A 21,033-nucleotide genomic window follows, 5' to 3' on the forward strand; every position below is an offset into this window, starting at 1 on the left:
ACCAAGGCTTTAATGTTATAATAGCCAACAAGCCATAAGGACCAAGCTTTCTCACGTTACCCTAATTCAAACAATATTGGGAAGTTGGAAAATAATGTGGTAAGGAGATATTTCTATAATATTCCAAGAGTTCAAATATGGTATACATTATAATAAGGCCAAGAAAGGAATGTCCAAAATCCGTGGAGCAAATATTGCAATCAATCGAGGAGAAAATTCATCAAAGCCGAAGATACTATTTCAATTAGAAGATTCACCGTATCAAGAAAAATCGATTCCTTGAGCATGACGAGCCACTATTTAAAGAAGTTAGCAAAACTGGTTCAAAGACGCACCACTTATACTTTCGTCTCAACCTTCTCAAGTTCTTTGCTCTACTTTTCATAAGCATTGTAATCCCGAGTGACTTACCGTGTAAACAAAAAGAGAGGAGAGATATAGTATAGTTGGTGAGACTTTGTATTGAGAGGTTGTGTCATTGTTCATTTCTTTGTGAGCGAGTGAAAACCAAAGAGTCGTTGTAGAGCGAGTGAAAAACAACTTTGTGCTATTGTCATGAGCGTGTCAAAACCAACCATTGTTCGTTGTCAGAGTTTGTGAAAACCAACCTGTAAAATACTGGTGGTGAACGAGGAAAACCATAAAGGTCGACTAACTCAAACTACAAAGAGCTTAAAGAGATAACCTCCTTGCAACCCAAGGGGTCTGGATTAGGATACCACATTGGTTCCGAACCAATATAAAAATTCCTGGTGTCATTTATTTTATCACTCTCATATTATATTCTGCACCCTTACTATTTATTGTGGTTTATACTTGTGTAAGTCGAAGGACTAACAATTTTAGGCAGTTGTTTCCGCCATCGCCGATCGGCACCAAACAGTAGTCGACTATAATTTTTAACAGGCTTACAATTCACCCCCCCTCTTCTACTTTCACTTAGCACAAAATCATGTTTTTAAAAAAAGGGGTAGTCGATGACTAACAAGTAATATTTCCGTGCTACACCTGTTAGTCTCAAGGGATGGAGGATTAGGCTTAGGCTTAGTTATTCGAAATATGGTTATCGATTCAAGAACTAAGGGGCCATTTGGAAGCTAGTTAAGTGACCACTTATTCATGTATTATTTTCTGCATAACTAATACAATGTTTGGTAGCTAGTAAAGAGACATCTTATTCATGTCTTAATTTCTACATACTTATACCACATTTGGTAGCTAGTTTGGAAGTAAGTTATTCATTTATAAAGTTAGTGCGATGTTTGGTTTGTCATTTAGAAACTCGTATAACTAATACATATATAAGTTATGAGGGAATCTATGTATTATTTTATGCGGGTTACAAGATGTTATTACTAATACATGAATAAAAAGTTGAAATGACAATATTAATTACCCTCATCACTTCCCACTTAAATACTTTCCTTTTCTAAACAAATATTTTTATATAATTTTTAATATTTTGTAAAAATATATATGTAATATTTTAATTTGAATTGTAAATTAATATTTTAATTTTAATTGTAAATTCATAGTTTAATTTTAAAAAGTACTTATCATATTTATTAACTTTTGATATAACAATTTCTTAAAGTAAGAAGCTAAGGGGTCGTTTGGTATGCGAACTAAATTATCCCAGAATTATAATCCTAGGATTATAGTCTTGGAACTAATTTATCTCATGTGGAAAGTGGGATAAAATAATTTCAAAGTTGATGGAATAAGGTGGGATATGTAAGGATTAGGTTCGGAATTAATTTTATACTCTTTTTGATAGAAGTTATCATTAATTTATTAATCCTAGGATATCTACCTTATCCCACGTACCAAACAACCCCTAAGTAGTAGAGAAAATGCTTTGAGCTAACATGAAAAGTGATTAGAAAATGCATAGTTTTAGTTTGTTCACGGTAAGTAATCGCCCATGATGTGACCCCTGAGTACCGTTTTAAGTCCTAAGCCTGACCTTAATTCAGAAGGGATTTTGGAATTTATTACTAACAGTTTCTAGAAAAGGTATTGTTGATATGGACTTTTATGCATCAATTTGACAAATCCCGTTCTACTTAATAAATTTCTGCATTAATTTGCCAAATATCTCATGCCTCCTTTTTTATATGAGAAAAGACATCATTTCCCCCGGAACTTAAAAGAAACTCACTTTAAGAACTAAACTTAATCGTAATTATTTACCCCCTAAACAACTTAACTGATAATTATTTACCCCCCTTAACTAAAAGTGACGCAAAGAAAAGATACTCAATCTCTTAAAATAAGGTGGGAGGAAAAAATAAACACTAAAAGTGATCCCAACTCGTACGTATGTCATCTTCTAATTGGATGATATATTAAGATTTTCTTAATATTTTATTTTCTATTTTAAATTAACTTTTTCCTTTTCTTTCTTATTCTTTTCCTTCTCTTTTCATGCGTTCTACTTCAATGGCTCCCACTATTTTTTCTTTTCTTCTTGTTTCTTTGTATATAGATTTAATTTATGGGTTTGATTTGACACAAATAAAGAGATTAAATTTGTCGAGTTAACAAACCTGAAATTTCAAATTCACCACCGTGAAATGCTCATTCAAATGCATAAAGTTGACATTTGCATAAAATTGACATTTGCTTTGTTGGCCGTGTTGGTTTCTCTCTCTAGTGTTGTTCGGGGTTTTGTTATTAAGCTCTAGTTACTTTAATTTCTTATTACATATTCAAGGAACAATCTTTCACCGTTCGAAATTACAATTCTTGTCTTCCAAAGAAAATATTATTGTTATCAATTGAATGCACCCACCGTCCGGGTTATGGGGGGGACAGTATCGCTACTATTGTTATTTGCAGGTTAACAATAACAATGACAATTGTTATTGTTATTCAAACGGTGGATTTGGAATTATGGGTTGCATTGTCTCAAGTCAATTCATACTTATGTTAATTGTTGTTAATTTGTAAACCGAGATTAAGCATGTGAGTTGAACATTATCTCACATAAGAAGATTAAAATGCAAGCTCGATCCGAGGCATACTTTCTGAAACGCAAGCCGAATATCGGGAGGGGGGTTGCGTACTTTTAGTTATATTTAGTTATGCCGGATCCGGCAGACTTTTAGTTGTTTTAACTAAAAGTCCGCCCGAGGGGGGCGCACTTTTAGTTATGTTTAGTTATTTCCGGTCCCAGACTTTTAGTTTGTTTAACTAAAAGTCCGCCGTGAGGGGGCGCACTTTAGTTATGTTTAGTTACGCCCGTCCGTTCCTTACATCGTTTCTATTGTCGTATTGTCCGGTTATTAGTATTAGAAAACTTAATACATTGATCCGTGTGGTGATTTTTCGTGTTCATGGGAGTTGAGTATTTTGGAAAGGAAAGCATCACCGATAGAGGAAATACAAAAGAAAATATGAAAAATGCGTAGTTAGCCGATATCCTCGAATGCTTATCGCTCGGGGTCGTTTGTCTCAAGTCAATTCATACTTATGTTAATTGTTGTTAATTTGTAAACCGAGATTAAGCATGTGAGTTGGAACATTATCTCCGTATAAGAAGATTAAAACGCAAGCTCGCATCCGAGGCATACTTTCTTAGAAATGTGTCGAGTACGCCGGAGGGGCGTACTTTTAGTTATATTTAGTTATGCCGGATCCGGAGACTTTTAGTTGTTTAACTAAAAGTCCCACGGGAGGGGAAGCACTTTTTAGTTATGTTAGTTATATGCCAGGTCCGACAGACTTTTAGTCGAAAACTAAAAGTCCGCCGGAGGCGTGACTTTTTAGTTATGTTTAGTTACGCCCGTTCGTTTTCATATCGTTTATATTGTATTGACTCTGGTTATTAGTATTAGGAAAACTTAATACATTGATATCCGTTGCAGGATTTTCGGTGTTCAAGAGGAGTCGAGTATTTTGGAAAGGAAAGCATCACCTATAGAGGAAATAACAAAAGAAAATATGAAAATGCAAGAGTTAGCCAGATATCCTCGAATGCTTATTTTTTGGGTTGTTTGTCTCAAGCCGAATTCATACTTATGTTAATTGTTGTTAATTTGTAAACCGAGATTAAGCATGTGAGTCGGAACATTATCTCGCATAAGAAGATTAAAATGCAAGCTCGATTCGAGGCATACTTTCTTAGAAATGCAAGCCGAATACGGGAGGGCGACTTTTAGTTATATTTAGTTATGATCCGGCGTACTCCCTAGTTGTTTTTAACAAAAGTCCGGTCCGCCGGAGTGCACTTTTTAGTTATGTTTAGTTATGTCGGGGTCCGGCATTGTACTTTTTTAGTCAGTTTAACCAAAAGTCCGCCGAGAGGGGGCGTGACTTTTAGTTATGTTTAGTTATGCCCGTCTGCTCTCATATCATTTCTTATATTGTCGTATCGTCCGGTTATTAGTATTAGGAAAACTAATACATTGATCCGTGTGGTGATTTTCAAAGTTCAAGAGTTGAGTATTTTGGAAAGGAAAGCATCACCGATAGAGAGGAAATAACAAAAGAAAATATGAAAATGCGAGTTAGCCGTATATCCTTGAATGCTTATTGTTCAGGCTCCTTCTACCGAAAGTTAATTATTTATTAGATTAGTCATGAAGGAGAAATGAATCTACTCACTCCCCCTATACTTCCTAAAGAACAAATGTAACGGAAGCTGTACAATGAAACGTGCTTTCACCACAAGGATAGTTGTATTTCGTTCTTTCACTTGTTTATGGCATTATGGCATTGCTATACGCTTAATGTACTTGCTCGATATCCCAATGAAATTGTGTGTATATATGAAGGCTTCAACCTAATCAATTTCTTGTTTGACACCTTACAAAGAAGTTCCCGTGATGTAATACAAAGGACTTCGACTCAATACGGTGGTGGTGTTCTTCAATAACGAAGAAATCACAATGCAACTGGGCGGGGGTGGAGGGGCCAAGAAGGCGGGGCGGCGGCGTGTTGGTGGCGGGGCGTTAAGTAGAATGAGGAGAAAGTAGAAGAAAGAGAAAAAAATAATAAAAGAAAAATAAAAAATGAAGAGTTGGTAATTTTGACGTGAATGACCTCGGGCAATGATGTGGCAATGACGTGGCATGAAAGGTAATACACTCAACTGTCCAGCCGCTGGCGGGGTAATAATTATCGCTAAGTTGCTATTATGTGCAAAATAATTACCGCTGTTTTAATATGAAAAGTTTTTTTTGCCAAGCCTGGTGAACGATGTCTTTTCTCTTTTTATATTTCATTACATTGATCCTCCTTTCCCACTATTGTCCGACATTTGGACATAAAAATGTCTCAAAAAAAAAAAAAAAATCAAAATTTGGCACGGTATGACAGCTTGATCCACTGCATTGCATAAAACAACTGAAGTTATTGAAATTGACACTCAGTAGCGTATGGAAGCTTCATTCATTCAAATACCAAACCCCGCCCCCCGCCCCCACCCCCTGCGGCCCCACCCCCTCTCCTAAAGGTTTTATCTAATTACTTTCCACAACTTCTTCCCAAATCTCTCTATCATTACACCGGAATATTTTATCTCTCTATCACTGAATAAGGTTGACAAATCTTCATTTATTGATGTAGATTCGACTGTGATTGGATGGTACCGGTTTTTCTGGAAATATATTAATAATCTTGAATATCAATCTTGGAGATGTTTGGATACCGATTTGGAGCGGACTTGAACTAAACTTCAGTTGAAAATCGAGGTTGAAGACGATTCTATTTGTGTATCACCTATTGTATTTCGCGTATATCCAATTATATATTTGCTTATCTCTCGTATATCATTCATATTTATGTATCTCGACGAAAATTTGTGTAGTATATCCACTGTTATACGTGATATACAACATGATATACACACGTTGTGATGACGTTTTAAAGTCTGTTTTTTAACTCCAAAACAACTCTAATCTTCCTCAAATTTTATATTTTGAATCGCTCAGTTACTTCCAACCAATCTCAACGGTACCCACTCACATTCGTTCAATCTATAAAATTAAAAAAAAAAATTAAAAAAAAATTTAAAAAAAAGAGAGACAGGAGAAAAAGAAACTTGGATGCGTTGTTATTTATAGTAATTATTTATTTCAAAATCTGCAAACTGATACTGAATGGCAAAGTTATTGGTACTTCTTCAATGGCTGAATTCAATTTTCCCTCTTCTGTCTTCTCCCCAAAATAAAATTCTCCGTATGGGGTGTGTTATAGAAACAATAGTATACTATATTTATAGGATATACATTTTGAGCGTGAAATCAGGATAAAGTATTTACTCTCCTATTTAATTGTTGGTTATAGTGGATTTGGCTATACAATGCTAACTACTGAATTTTGCCCGCACTTCGCGCAGTCACGAAACCTCTTTAAATTAAAAAATAATATTCTTTTAATTCTTGAATGAGTACTAAAATAATTAAAGTGGGATATGATTTTCTAAAAGCTAAAAATATTTTAATTTTTTTCAAAAATATAAATATACACGTTGATAAGTTTAACCCAAAGACATTTCCCTCGCAACATCTTTATTTTTCTAAAACTAACCAAAAGTCATATCATGGAAATATTAATTGTATTGCTTTACAATGGCACAAAAATGATTTCTAAAGAATCTAAGAAAAATATTATTACTGAGGAAATGAAAAAAGTTAAACATAAAGAGACCTTAACCATTCTGATTTTGAAACCAAAAATTACTGAACATCTAATATTCACGGCCACGTTAAATAAAGAAAAAATCACATAAAAACATCAAACTTGAAAATTTGGACCATAAATTAACATACAACTCACTTCTTTTCACCACCTAGAGCTGTCCAATCACATTTTCATGAGTTTCTCATTAGTTTAAGATATGAAGGAAATACAACCAATTAAGTAGTGGAATGACAGGAAATGTTATTAATTCCTATATTGTAAATTTTATCGTGCTCATATTTTATAACTCTTCGTTGCTCTTACAGCTCTTTATTTTCCTTCCTTCATTACAAAGTAACATATAATAAATGTTATTAATTCCTATACTGTAACTTTTTATTATGCTCATATGTTACAACTCTTCATTGCTCTTACAACTCTTTATTCCCTTGCTTCATTATAGCAATAAATAATTATCAATTATAAAAAAAAAAAAAAAGGGAAAACCAAACAATGAGGGAAAAGGGTTTAAAAGAATCAGAAAAGAAGATAAATACGTAGAGTTTAGTTAATAAAGAAAAGATAAAATCTGAACTATCAAAATTGAAAAACCAAATATATATGCATAGACAAAAATCAAATTTCATATACTAATAAGGAAAACTTCATATATATGTAAATATTCATTAAAAGATTTTGTAGTCTACTATTTTAGGTTAGCATATTTTGTATATTGTGTAATCTCCTATTTTAGGTTAGAATATTATTCTCCTATTTTGTATATAAACCAATTCAAGTAATGAAAGGAGATAAGGAAAATATTTCTTACATGGTATCAGAATAGGGTTTCTTTCTTCTTCCTCCTTCGGCTACGCCCTAAATCCCTATTTTTTGTTTTCCTCCCTAAGCCGTCGCCCCTTTCTTTTTTTCCCATGGCCGACGCACCAACCACCCCGGCTAAGCCCACGTTCCACCCGGCCCTCGCGGTCTCCAATATCAAGAATCACATCTCTCGTTACCCTTGAGATGGAAAACTCACAATACGTGGTACATGGGCCGAGCTTTTCAAAATTCATGCTCGTTCACGTGGTCCTTCATCACATCATTCCTCCACCTAAGGGTAAGGAGAAGCCGCTCCCAAAACCGATGAGGAAATTGAATTATGGACCACCATCGATGCCACCGTGCTTCAATGGATTTATTCGACGATTTCGAATGATCTCGTTAAACACTATCCTCGAACCGGATACTACCGCCATGAGGCTCTGGGACCGCTTACGTGATATCTTCCAAGATCATCAAACTTCTCGTGCGGTGACTCTTGAACAAGAATTCACGACGACTCGTACGAGGATTTTCCCAATGCCTCGCCTATTGTCAACGTCTCCCGCAGCCTTGCCGATCAACCGAAAATGTCGGGGCCCCGTCACGAATAGCCGCCTTGTCCTTCAACCGGTCTCGTGTCTCACCGACGCATACAAAGAGGTTGGGACACAAATTCGCTACGCAAAGCCGCTTCCCACCATTCACCGAGGCTCGGGCTTCTCTTGTTTTGGAAGAACATGAACTCGCGCTACGTGTGTCTCACGGGGTCCGCTCGCTACGGTGGCTTTTGGCCGACGACGCGCCACTCCCTCTCGATAACTCAAGCTCACGCCGAGGGAAATAAAAATTCCCGCGGCCAAAATTCGGAACCGGCCGTAGCGGCTCGGGCCGCTGTCGTGCAGCGGCAAAATCACCGGCGGGTCGCGGTACCGCCCGGCGAGGCGGCCGCAGCGCCGAACCGCCACGGGCAGCGGGCGGTCGCAGCAGCCGGCCACCGGCGCGTCCCCCAGCCCGCCGGCGCCCTCCTCCTCCCCGCCCGCACCCGATGCCTTCGGCTCGTCCGCCGCCACTCCGCCGCGAAAGAACAGGTATTTTTGGCCCTCCTCCAGCCCCGCACAGCCCCACACGACGGCGGTGGCTTCTCCCGGTCGTATGTTCCAACCGACATCGAGTCCGCCATGCACACCATGACCTTGCACCCGCCCGACCAAAATTGGCACACGGACACCGAGCCACTTCTCATATGACATCCTCGACGGTAATCTCTCGTCTTATTTTAATTGAGCAGTCAAAATAATGGTATTGTTGTGGGAAATGGTCATTCGATTCCAATTCGTGGTCAGGGGTCACACTAGTTTGCCTCCCCCAAACCCCCCTTTATCCTTACGAAATGTCTTACATGCTCCAAAACTCATTAAAAATTTAATCTCATAAGTTTACTACCGATAATTTCCGTGTCTCGTTGATTTCGATCCATATGGGTTTTCTTCGTGAAGGATTTTCGACGGGGATGCCACTAACGCGGTGCGATAGTCGGGGAGATCTTTATCCTGGCACCACCATCAAATATCCAACCACCACTCCATCAAACTTTGCGGCGTTGTCTTCTCCTTTTTGGCATGCTCGCTCAGTCATCCGGGAAATTCTATCTTAGATTGTCTTAGGGTTCGTAAAAGCATTGAATGTAATAAATCTAGTCTTTCTAGTATTTGTCGTTCTTGTGTTCTTGGTAAACACATTTGGTTGCCGTTTGATTCTTCTATTTCCGAAACTTTGATGCCATTTGATATTATTCATAGTGATTTGTGGACCTCTCCCGTGTTAAGTTCATTGGGTCATCGATATTATGTTCTGTTTATGGATGATTTTTTGAAATTTTTATGGACTTTTCCATTGGCTAAGAAATCCGATACTTATCCGAAGTTCTTAGCTTTGAAAACCCACATTCACACTCAATTTAAACGTCATATTAAAAATGTCCAATGTGATAATGGGAGGGAATATGATAATGATCAATTCGAGAAATTTTGTGAGTCTAATGGGATGTCATTTCGTCTTTCTTGTCCACATACGTCTTCACAAAATGGGAAAGCCGAAAGAAAAATTCGTTCTATCAATAATATCACTGACTCTTCTTGCACATGCTTCTCTCCCTCCTTCGTTCTAGCATCACGCCTTACAAATGGCAACATATCTTCTTAATATTTTACCAAGTAAATTATTAGGTCACGTTTTCTCTCTTCAAGTGCTCTACCAACGAACGCCATCTTACTCTCATCTTCGGGTTTTTGGGTGTTTATGCTATCCCCTCTTTCCTTCTCCAACTATCCACAAATTGCAAGCCCGGCTACACCGTATGTCCTTTTGGGGTATCCTACGAATCATGTAGGGTATAAGTGTTATGATTTATCGTCCTATAAAATCATTATTTCTCGTCACGTGATTTTTGATGAGAATGTCTTCCCCTTTTCCAAATTACATTCTCCCACTTCTATTACTTACGAGTTTTTGGACGATGGCATTTCCCCATCGTGGTTGCATCACTTGGCTTCTCCTAGCCCCTTCCACCGTGACCTGCCCCGCCGCCCACCCACCCCACCGGCGCACTCCAGTGCCACGCCCCTATCCCCTCCGCCGGCGGGCCCCCCCACCGTCACCCCCCCTTCCTTTCTCCCAATCCGTCCCGAATGGGCGACCCGAGTCGCATGGTATTTTTAAGCCAAAACGCCTCTTTAACTTAAATACCATGGTTACGAAATCCCCTCTCTTCCTCGTAACCCTCCGACCGCCCTTCGCGACCCGAATTGGAAAATGGCTATGAATGATGAATTTGATGCTCTTATTAAAAATAAGACGGGGAGTCGGTGCCCCGTCCACCTAACGTGAATGTTATTCGTTCTATGTGGATTTTCACTCATAAAGAAAAATCTAATGGTGACTTTCGAGAGGCACAAAGCCCGTCAGTGGTGATGGTAAGACTCAACAAAGTTGGCATTGATTGTGGTGAGACTTTCACCCAAAGGTCAAGCCGGCCACGATCCGTACAGCTCTCGCCTTTTCCCTATCAAAGAGGTGGCCTATTCATCGCCTAGATGTCAAGAATGCTTTCTTACACGCGAGCTCCGTAAATAGTGTATATGCATCAACCTCTCGGGTTTCGCAGATCCCACTCATCCGTATTATGTATGTTTACTCCGTAAGTCCTTATACGGCCAAGCAAGTGCCCCGAGAGCATGGTACAAGCGGTTTGCGCATTATGTCTCTTCTCTTGGTTTTTCAAACAAAGAGACCGACAATTCTTTTGTTCATCTACAAAAAGGGGTCCGAGATGGCATACATGCTACTTTGTGTTGATTTATATATTATTCTTATCGCTTCCTCGCATTCTCTCCGATGCTCCATTATGGCTCTTCTTGCCTCGAATTTGCTAATGGATCCGGGTCCTTTTGAATTATTTCCTTGGCATTCATGTCACTCGACATAAGATAGGTCAAGTTTCTCGTCGCAATGCAAGTATGCCACGGAAATCATCGATGTAGGCCGAGATGTCTTTGTGTAAGGCTACTTCTACTCCGCTGATACTAAACAAGGTGAGCGGCACATCGGGTGCTCCTTATGACGCACTCGACTCACTATCACAAACAGTGCCCTTCGCATATTACTTTCACGAGGCCGGGATATCTCTTACGCCGTTCAACACGTATGCTTACACATGCATGCGCCGCGACAGTTCATATGCATGCACTTAAGCCGTATCATCCGACACATTCAGTAAGGTACACTTGACTATGGTTTGCATCTTTATCCGTCCCCGCTACGATCTTCTTTCTTACACCGATGCGGATTGGGGCCGCCCGACACACGCTCTGGCCAACGTCCGTTACCGTGTTTTTCTTGGGGATAACTTGATATCGTGGTCTTCGAAACGCCAACCTACCCTCTCTCGCTCGAGTGCCGAGGCGAGTATAGGCGGGTTGCTAATGTTGTCTCCGAGTCCCGCTCGGCTTCGCAATCTTCTCGTTGGAATTACATTGTCCTATTCGTAAGGCCACTATGGTATATTGTGACAACGTGAGTGCCATTTATCTTTCGGGAAATCTGCAACATCGCCGCACCAAACACATTGAAATGGACATTCACTTTGTTCGTGAGAAGGTTGCGCGCGGACAAAGTTAGTGTCCTTTATGTTCCTTCCCGCTATCGATTGCCGATATTTTCACCAAGTGACTACCACAGTCTTATTTGAAGATTTTTCGGACAAGCCTCCGCCGTAAGCCTCCCCGTTTCGATCAAGGGGGTATGATAGAATATGTAAATATTCATTAGAAGATTTTGTAGTCTACTATTTTAGGTTAGCATATTTTGTATATTGTGTAATCTCCTATTTTAGGTTAGAATATTATTCTCCTATTTTGTATATAAACCAATTCAAGTAATGAAAGGAGATAAGGAAAATATTTCTTACAGTAAACAATTAAACATAAAACAAATGCAAATAGATAAAATATCATTTGCCTCGTTTTAGTTTTATAGTGACATAAATAGCTCTTGAGGAACAATATTCTCAATCTAGGAGAAGTTAACATTTATTCTATAGATAAAAAAACAACGCAGCGTACTATGAAAAGAGAATTTAAGGGAGTACATAAATTGATGTTAAAATTCTAAATTTAAACTAATATTTTCAGAGATAATTTCACTTAGTCTAATTCACTGTGTGGCGAGGCAAAACATTATGAAGATCTAAAAGCTTTATCCTTTTATATGTTGTATAAAAGTTAGGACACTTATTTTTGGATAAAGAAATCTGTTATTTTTTTCTTTTGCTTTTTTGTTCCGTTCTTCCGTTACCTTATATTTAAAAGTCCAAAGTGTATAATTACAATGAATTAATCTAGGTAAAAATATTTCTGAAAATGTGCCTCAATATAGTTTTTTCTTAGAAGTATGTGCTTAAAACAAATGACATGATATGATTTAAAAAGCCTATTTCAGATTCAAGAGAGTGAATACACCTTCTTTCGCAAAATGAAGAAAATCAAATATCACATTATTCATAAACAAAGCACATATTTCCAGTAAATCTCATTTGGGTTAAATAAAAAGAAGTACTATCCAAATGCTTAATAGGTGACTTGCAAGAGCAGTGAGCAATCATAAAATAGTTTAAGCGCAAAACCTGAAAAGTTGGTGACATAGAAACAATAGGCTGCCTTGCCCCAGGCACATCTGCTTGTGCCATAATCAAATCAATAGCTCAAGTTTAACTTCCGTTCCTCTTCTTCATCAGCCTCGTATTAGCCTCCATAGTAAAGCATAATTGTGCAAAGATATAAAAATGATCCAATAAAAAATATGAAAGGTTGTAGTAGTAAATGAGGCATTTAATTGAGGCATACAAATATTGGCTCTTTAGTTTTTTTACCGTAAGGAATAGGAATATTAGCATTAATTGAGACAATTATTTTTACAATACATAAAATAATAGAAAAAAAGGAGAAAATAGATAAATGCAATAGAGGCCATAGAGAGGTGCTACATAGGATTGTCTATGCCTAGCTTTATATTATATATAGATATAGATTTAGGCTCTATTACTAAACCTATCCTTTGGTAAAAAACATGCCAACATTAATCAAGGGTTGTATTTTTAGGTGTCAATATTCCTTAAAAATTATGGAGTGTATATGGCTTCATTTTTATTATTATTACATTAATGAGCAACATATCATATGTATTGTCCTTGATTTTACTTTTTTATTTCCATAATGGGGAGAGATAGTAGAAAAAGGGTAGATTACCCAAAACTGGCCAACTAAATGAGGCTTAACAATATTGATTTCTCTGTGTTTGTTCTTCTAATAAGTCTCTGTTGAACTGCAAATTTTACCCACTACAATCAATTTTTGTTTCATAAACGGCAGAATGAACAAAAAAATGATTTCTGGAACAAAAAAGGCTATTATTCTTACGTCCTCTATCTCAAATTATGATTTTCTTCTACACGCCTCTTGAAACATTAATTAGGAGGGCATTTAACTCATTGTTTGTAATCTTCAAGAAACAATAACTACCGAAAAGGGAAGCCCTTCCAAAATTCTCAATGGCCAAGGTAGAACCAGGCCAAAGAGGGGGTTTGGAAATAGTTTTCAACCAGCAATAGACGCGCCTCGGTTAGAACCTCCCTAGCTGCGTCATTGCCCCAAGCGGAGTGATACTTTTCTTCTCTTTCCCACTTCCCATTTTTATATGCTCACTTTCCTCTGCCTTTCTTATATGGTTTCCAATGTGGGACTAATTATGGCATAGTTATGCTTAACTTAATCTGCAGATCATTTAGCTATTGAATATTACTCCCTCCGGTATATTTTACTTGTCATGTTTGTTTTTGTACGTTTCTTAAGATGATATTAACTTAAAAGGTAATTTGACTAAATTTTATTTATTTATTCCTTGATCTTTTTTTATTTTTTTAATTTTGTTGATTATTCCTTGATCTTAATAATTAATAATTAATTATTTCTTTATTTTTTTGAAGACGACAAGTAAAATGGACCGGAGGGATTATAGCCTAAACTATATGAAGGCATTGTAATTCCTCCTTTGTTATACATATGTTGAAGTAGCTAGCTAGGCGCTTTTTCCTCTCTTGATTTCTAACACACAAGGAAACGAAAAAGGACTATAAAATAATTCGTCAAGCTTTATAATGTAGAAGATGAAAGGGACTATTAAATAATAATGGAAGAACTTTTAAAACATAACTTGATTAGAGAAAGCAGAAGTACATATAATTGTGCAAGCTTTCTGGTAAGAAATTGGAGCGAAAAAAAGAGAGAGTAAACCAAGGCTTGTCATAAATTACAAACCACTTAATAAGAAAGTCATAGACTATAGTTATCCCTTGCCAAGAAAAGAGTTTACAACAAACAACAACAACAAACCCAAAAGACATTCCTACAAAGTGAGGTCTGGGGAGGGTAGAGCGTATGCAAACCTTACATCTACCTTGAGAGGTAGAGAGGTTGTTTCCTATAGACCAAGAAAAGAGTTTATATTTGAAAAAAAAATAAAAGATAGTAAAATATACTCTAAGTTTGATTGTAAATCAGGATTTTTCCAAATAGAATTAGAAGAAGATTCTAAAGAATGTATTGCCTTTAGTGCACCCCAAGGACATTATGAATGGAACGTTTTACCTATGGGATTGAAAACAACACCAAGTATATTTCAAGAAAAAATTGATTCGATATATAAGAAATATAGTGGGATTGAGAGAACTACTACCTAAAGAAGTTGTAGATATAATAATTAAAAAGATATTTAGGAGTATGATAGAAGATATAAGAGATTGGGCTCTAGAAAGATTAGAGAATAAGAGCTTAATCCAAGTAAGAAATTATACACTAAATATAAAAAATGATGATTCTCCGTTAACCCGTGTAGAAATACCTAAAGAAGTATATTGTGGACCTCCTAGATGAAGGACCGGCATATCTCCATGCCAAGTACTAAAAGAACAGTTGATATTGAATTCTCTCTTTGTACTTTAAATAAGTCTGTTAAGCTGCCAATTTTACCAACGACAATGATTTTTTGTGTTTCATAGACTGTAGAACAAATAAGAAAACTTTATTATAGGAAAAGATAAAATTGTTGAACTCAGAATTGTTGGGCTTTACCACAAAGGGAAGCCCTTCCAAAAATTCTCAATGGCCAAGAATGAACCGAGGCCGAAGAGGGGGTTTGGAAATAGTTTTCAACCAGCAATAGACACGCCTCGGTTAGAACCTCACTAGCTGCGTCATTGCCCCAAGCGCAAAGATGCTCTTCTTCTCTTTCTCGCTTCCCATTTTATATGCTTACTTTGCTTTGCATTTCTTATATGGTTTTCAATGTGGGACTTATTAATACTTGTTCGCGCTTCGTGTGGTCATAAAAAAATAAATTAAAATATAAGTGAATCTTAATATTAATATTGTGTATAAAATTATTTGACGGGAAAAATTTGTTGAGAACCATTTTAGATTAAATATGAAAAAATCAATTTAAATCGGTATATGCGATTTGAATAAGAGAACCATATATAAAACCAACATAAATTTAGTGTAGGCCGGGACACCTTATAATAAGACAAAAATTAAATAAGATGAGAAAAAAACATAAGAGCAAGCGTCAAATATTTTGACATCTCCTCTTGCTTTCTATCCAACAAACCTAAGAAAAATCTCGAATTAGTAGCAAGGGCTTTTAATTATAAGGTAAAAAAACAAAAGAAATTAAAAATATAACAAAAAAGATATTAGTGTGGTTCATTGATCTTTTTATTTGTTTTTCTCTCATTTCGTCTCTTTCCCTTCTCTTTCTTCTTTCATTTTCCTCTCATTTGGCCCTTAACATATATAAGCTTCAACTTTGTTGATATATAACTAATGTATGAATGATACCTATAACAAAATATTGATGCACGAATGAAATAAAAATAGGTACATGCAAATAAATATGGGTTATTCTTCCACCAACATAAGAAAAGAGTAACAACAATAGTAGCACTTAAAATCTTGCTTAATTAAGGTATTGTTAAAGTGAAAAAGCTCCCTCTTACTTTCCGAAGTGCATAAACAATACAATATTCTATGGCGAGAAGCTAATGAAAAAATATATATTAGTAATACAAAATTTACAAGTCACTTCCATTGCAGAAAAATGTCAATTCTAAGTCCAAGTAAGAAAATGATCGGGAAAGATTAATTGATAACACATAAAATGTTTATATGCTTTTCCTTTCCTGTAATAACGGTCACAATCACTATCTAGACATCATATGGCAGATCATTTTTGTCGGAGACTTCCCGAAGCAAATTTGCATCCAGCCAAGGACCTGCGCCAGTAAATGTGTTCCGTCACTTGGTTTCCTTATGTCCATTCTCCGAATTTTTTCTCTAAATTTTTGGTCATCAATCAAGTATGTAGCATGAAAAAGAAGTCATGAACTTAGGATTACTTGCAACAACTCCAAAATAGTTGTGATTTTGAATCGTGCTTGAATGGAGAAAAACTTACAAAATTAAAAGAGACATAGAGATGAAACTCATCTATTCAAGAAAATGAAGAAAATATTTAGAAATGATAGTGATATAGTACTTTCTTTTATAATTATTAGACAAACTATTAGAAGAAAGAAGTAACCTATTATATTGAGGCTTGAAGCCTTAATGATCCTGCTTCATCATCGACATACCGCTTTATCTTATCGACGCTTCATCATTGACATATCTTCACTTGAACTTTTGAACATCAGAGCCTCTTGGTCATGGTTACTGTAGGCATATATATTTGCAGTGAATTGAGTAGAAAAATCAACCAATGACATAAATGTCTTAGCTTGGTGCTTACCAAAAATTCTCCTCATTCTGGTTTGGAGCTTATCATGCTATGAAAATTTATAGGGTTGGGAAGGTGAATGGGTTTGAAATTTATTTGAAGAACACTAGTTCATAGGTTTGGTATTTGGGGATGGAGGTTGTTTAGGGGTTTTTGGTATTCTAGAATAAGAACACTGACCGGCAGTATGACTAATTCTCTCACAACCCTTACACAAGATACCTTCACCTTCGTAGATGATTTCTTGTTTTTGATGACCTATGGGGACTGATGTTTACACTTGGATATTCATCGGGACTTGGATGCAGATTCTTGCATAGCGACCCCTAAGGGTAGCAGATGTGCTGGTATCGATTTTCAGAAGGGATCCTAATTTTTCACCACCCTCTCCAGTATACTCTTTATCATAAAATTTCGTTGGGAGCTGAGGTAATCTTACCCAAATGGCTTATTATGTTATAACTGTAGAGAAATATAGCAGAAGAAAGGTAAATCGAGAAGACCTTCTGCTAGCCCAAGATCGTTAACTAAGATCGGAAAATTCAACTAAAGAAGAGGAAGCTATGGAAAGGAAATGTTTACTTGAATTGGCTTGAATTGTATTTTTATGGGTTGTGTTGGGTTAACTTGGGTTAGTTACAAATGACTAAGGCCACCCCTATTTATACTTGTCTAGGGATGGTTCTAGATATATCTACAAAATATCTAGTTAGCCTTATCTTCTAACACTACTCTAGAATATCTAGATATTTCTTTAAGATAATTATCCAAGATCCTACACTAGACTATTCTAGATCCCTTACTAAATATCTAGGATTTTTTGTACTCCAAAAAATCAACTTTACTTCTTCACAATAACAGCTTCCTTTGGGACGAAATTCAGTTCCTATCTCTTGACAGAGAGGAAATTCCCATCAAAACCACAACTTCTTGCAGAGCTTTGCTCATGTTAGTTTCTTGCATGAATTTGACAATGAATAAGTCCCAACCTAGGTCGATTAATGTTAGGCCTTCAAGAGGTTTCAAGAGATCAGTTAGTTTTGCCTTGAGGGGTTGGTGTGCATTGCGTTTGCCCATGATTTTGATTATCAACAAGAAACGCCAAGGTTGGTAGATTCTTGCTTGTTCTTCTTCTGAAAGTAATATTGCATTGTCATTTGGAGGAACTGTGGTTTCCACATTTTGGAGGGGAAAAGGAATGTTGTAGGTGTTATTTAGGTGTTTCTCTTTGTCAATGAGAATTTCACGATATGATTGTTTGCTTTGGATGTCCTCCTCCATATGTGAGGAGTCATCGGGTGGTTTCGGTGGTTTCGGTGGTGGCAGTGAAAGTATCAGTGTGATAGGTGAGTGGATGAGGTCATTCTCCAGGGTGGTCTATCCTAGAGAGTTTGGGGTCATTTTAAGCTGTTCATCAAGATATCTTGGTATATCACAACTAGATTTTTAATTAACTGCACAAAAACAAATACATTGTAAGAACCTTTTTTTTATGTTCCTTAAAAATGGCTAAATTCTTAGATGATGCATACAAATTTTTGGAGAAAGTACATATATAACCTGATTAGGTTTATATTTTCTTCTTTTCTCAAATAGGAGTAATTGATTAGGTAGTGTTATGCTAGAAAATAGTCAATTTAATATGTGCTTCGACGTATATTATCATATATTTAAATAAAAACCTACAAAAATCGAAAAACCGGCACTCAATCATGTTGTTTGTGATCCTAATTCAATTGATGGTTTAAACTCCAATCCCATTGCTAATGGTCCCACTGGAAACCGTAAACACAATTAGAGGAACAAGACCAAGGGTAAAGGAGTTATGGGCTGGCCCAAAAAAACTCTCAACAATTCACTTGGCCCAATCCTACGACACATCAAGTTGCCGGTTCACATGGGCCATCTAATGCTCGTGCCTCGGCACATGCCACCAACAAAAAAAGATTTAGACCTGCTAAATCAAATCTAACACAGGATTTGTTCTCAGTCGGACCCAGCAGTTTGACCCAGTCCAAATACATGCCAACCCCATCACCCTCTGTCCAAACTGTGACCAATTTAATGCCAACCATTTTATTGTCAAGCACCCAATAGGGCCCGCTAAGGGGCAAGAGGACAACCTTTCTCACACTAAGCTCTATGAATTTACTCCAATGGGCACCTCCGTCATAGCCTCACCCGCTACAGAGGCGGTGCAGGGCACTCAAGTGCCTGAAAACCCTCCCCACCCTGTAGACAAGACGTAGACTATCCCATTAATAGAATCCACTGAGCTTTCCAAATCTGCTAACCCAGATTTAAATGGAATGGCTCTTGATCTCCTTTCAGTCCTGGAAAACTTAAAGCAAACCTTCCAAATAACCTCCAACAATGAAAAATTCCCAAAACTATCACAATCAGGATCTGATACCCCTACTGATGTTTGTCACGGCGCTGCTCCCGGCGGACCACTCACTAACGTCATGGATGGAACTGGCCCTTCAAGGACAAGCTCTAACTCTGAATTTCTTGATAGGTTACCAACCAGTAGTGATTACAATCCAAAACCATGTTTATCTGGCCTATGTCATCAAGGAGGGTCTGAACCAAGCTTTGGAAAGTTTTGGGCACCACCTGTAGATGCAAACAATGCTTCAAGCCCACATATATGGCAACCCCAACTCAAGACCTGAACACCATTTTGAGCTAAGTAAGCCAAACAATGCCACTATTACCTTACATCTCTCCGGATTGAGCCCAACGATTGTGCCTTGCCCACAAACGTCAACCCAGAACCTCCCAACTTGGACCCAACAACCAATGGGAAATACGGGCCCGGTAGGATACCAAGGAAAGAAAAAAAAACACAGCATTGGAGCAACTGTGGAAGAAAGAATCAAGAATTGGAAAAAATACTAAAGAATATTGGGGATCCAAAGGCAGATGCAATTCTATTGGAAAAGATGTTAATGGTAGAATTCATCGAACCCTACAGTGAAATTATTATTGCTCTTTGTCCCAAAAAATGACCAGCTGCTCTCTGAATCTGAGGAATCAGATGGACTCGATTGCCTCAGCTGTGGCTCTCAATCCCATTATGATTTTGAAAATGCCAACCCAGGAGGATAAGGGGAAAGGCTTGTTGAAACCTCTACATCACAGGAATCAGTCCATGAATTTCATAATCTAGAACGTAAGGGGTGCTAATAGTGTCGATTTTCACTTACACTGTGAAGCCATAATTCAAAATGCACATACCTGCTATGTTGGTACTAATTGAGACCCACATGATGGATCACAAGAAACTAAATGCGGACTTTAAGTTTGATGCCCAGATCCAATCCTTGATTGTGGGTCTTTACGGGGAATAGTAATCATGTGGAAGGAGGATATCCTCAAACTTGATGATATATCTACCACCCCTCAGGGTATCCACGTCACGGTTAAGGTACTCTCTTCTAATGTTTCTTGGCTTTTCTCAACTATCTATGCGAGTAATGACTTCAATAATAGGAAAATGCTCTAGGATAATCTCTTGAGCATATCCTAGAGTTACAATGGCAAATGGTTGTTAAGGGGAGACTTCAATGAAGTTCTCCAAGCTAGGGAAAAGTTTGGAGGTAATTGCATAAATAACAATAGAGCAGACTTGTTATGGCAATGTCATAACAGATACAAAATGGTAGACTTAGGTTTTAAAGGTTGTAGGTACACTTGGACCAATAAGTGTTACAAGAATAAAAAGAACCTTATCCTAGAGAGACTTGACAAGTGTCTAGCCAACGACTCTTGGATAATCCAATACCCTGATGCTATTATTACCTACCTCCATAGAATAAAGTCTGACCACTGCTCTTTGCAAGTTAGGATTGACAATAGCTACCATACCTTTCTTGAAAAACCCTTCAGACTAAAACCCATGTGGTGTGACCACTCATCTCTTACCTTACAAGCAAAACAGTGTTTTGATCCTCCCCACCCACTTATGCCACTGAATCCTTCCAAGCAATCATTACCCACTGGAACAAACACTCTTTTGGTAACATTTTCCAAAAAATGAATAAAATCTTAGCTAGATTAGATGGAATCCAAAAATCTAGAAACTATCCTCATAGTGACTTCCTTCTGGAACTTGAAGATTAGCTCTTTCTAGAATATGACATTGTCTTTAGAGCTAAAGAAGATTTCTGGAAGATTAAATCTAGGATAAACTGG

The 21,033-nt window shown here is 37.3% G+C and overlaps 1 non-coding gene and 1 pseudogene across 1 annotated transcript; both read right to left on the minus strand.

The window, feature by feature from the left end:
• Positions 1–13,505: 13,505 nt before the first annotated feature.
• LOC132069026 (U4 spliceosomal RNA) lies at positions 13,506–13,668 on the minus strand (annotated as a pseudogene).
• A 1,458-nt stretch (positions 13,669–15,126) lies between these two features.
• On the minus strand, positions 15,127–15,278 carry LOC132069023 (U4 spliceosomal RNA). The gene has a single exon (XR_009417599.1). It is a non-coding gene; the product is annotated as a U4 spliceosomal RNA (small nuclear RNA).
• Positions 15,279–21,033: the final 5,755 nt, after the last annotated feature.

Source organism: Lycium ferocissimum, chromosome 8, assembly GCF_029784015.1.
Source record: "Lycium ferocissimum isolate CSIRO_LF1 chromosome 8, AGI_CSIRO_Lferr_CH_V1, whole genome shotgun sequence".
Lineage (NCBI taxonomy): Eukaryota > Viridiplantae > Streptophyta > Magnoliopsida > Solanales > Solanaceae > Lycium > Lycium ferocissimum.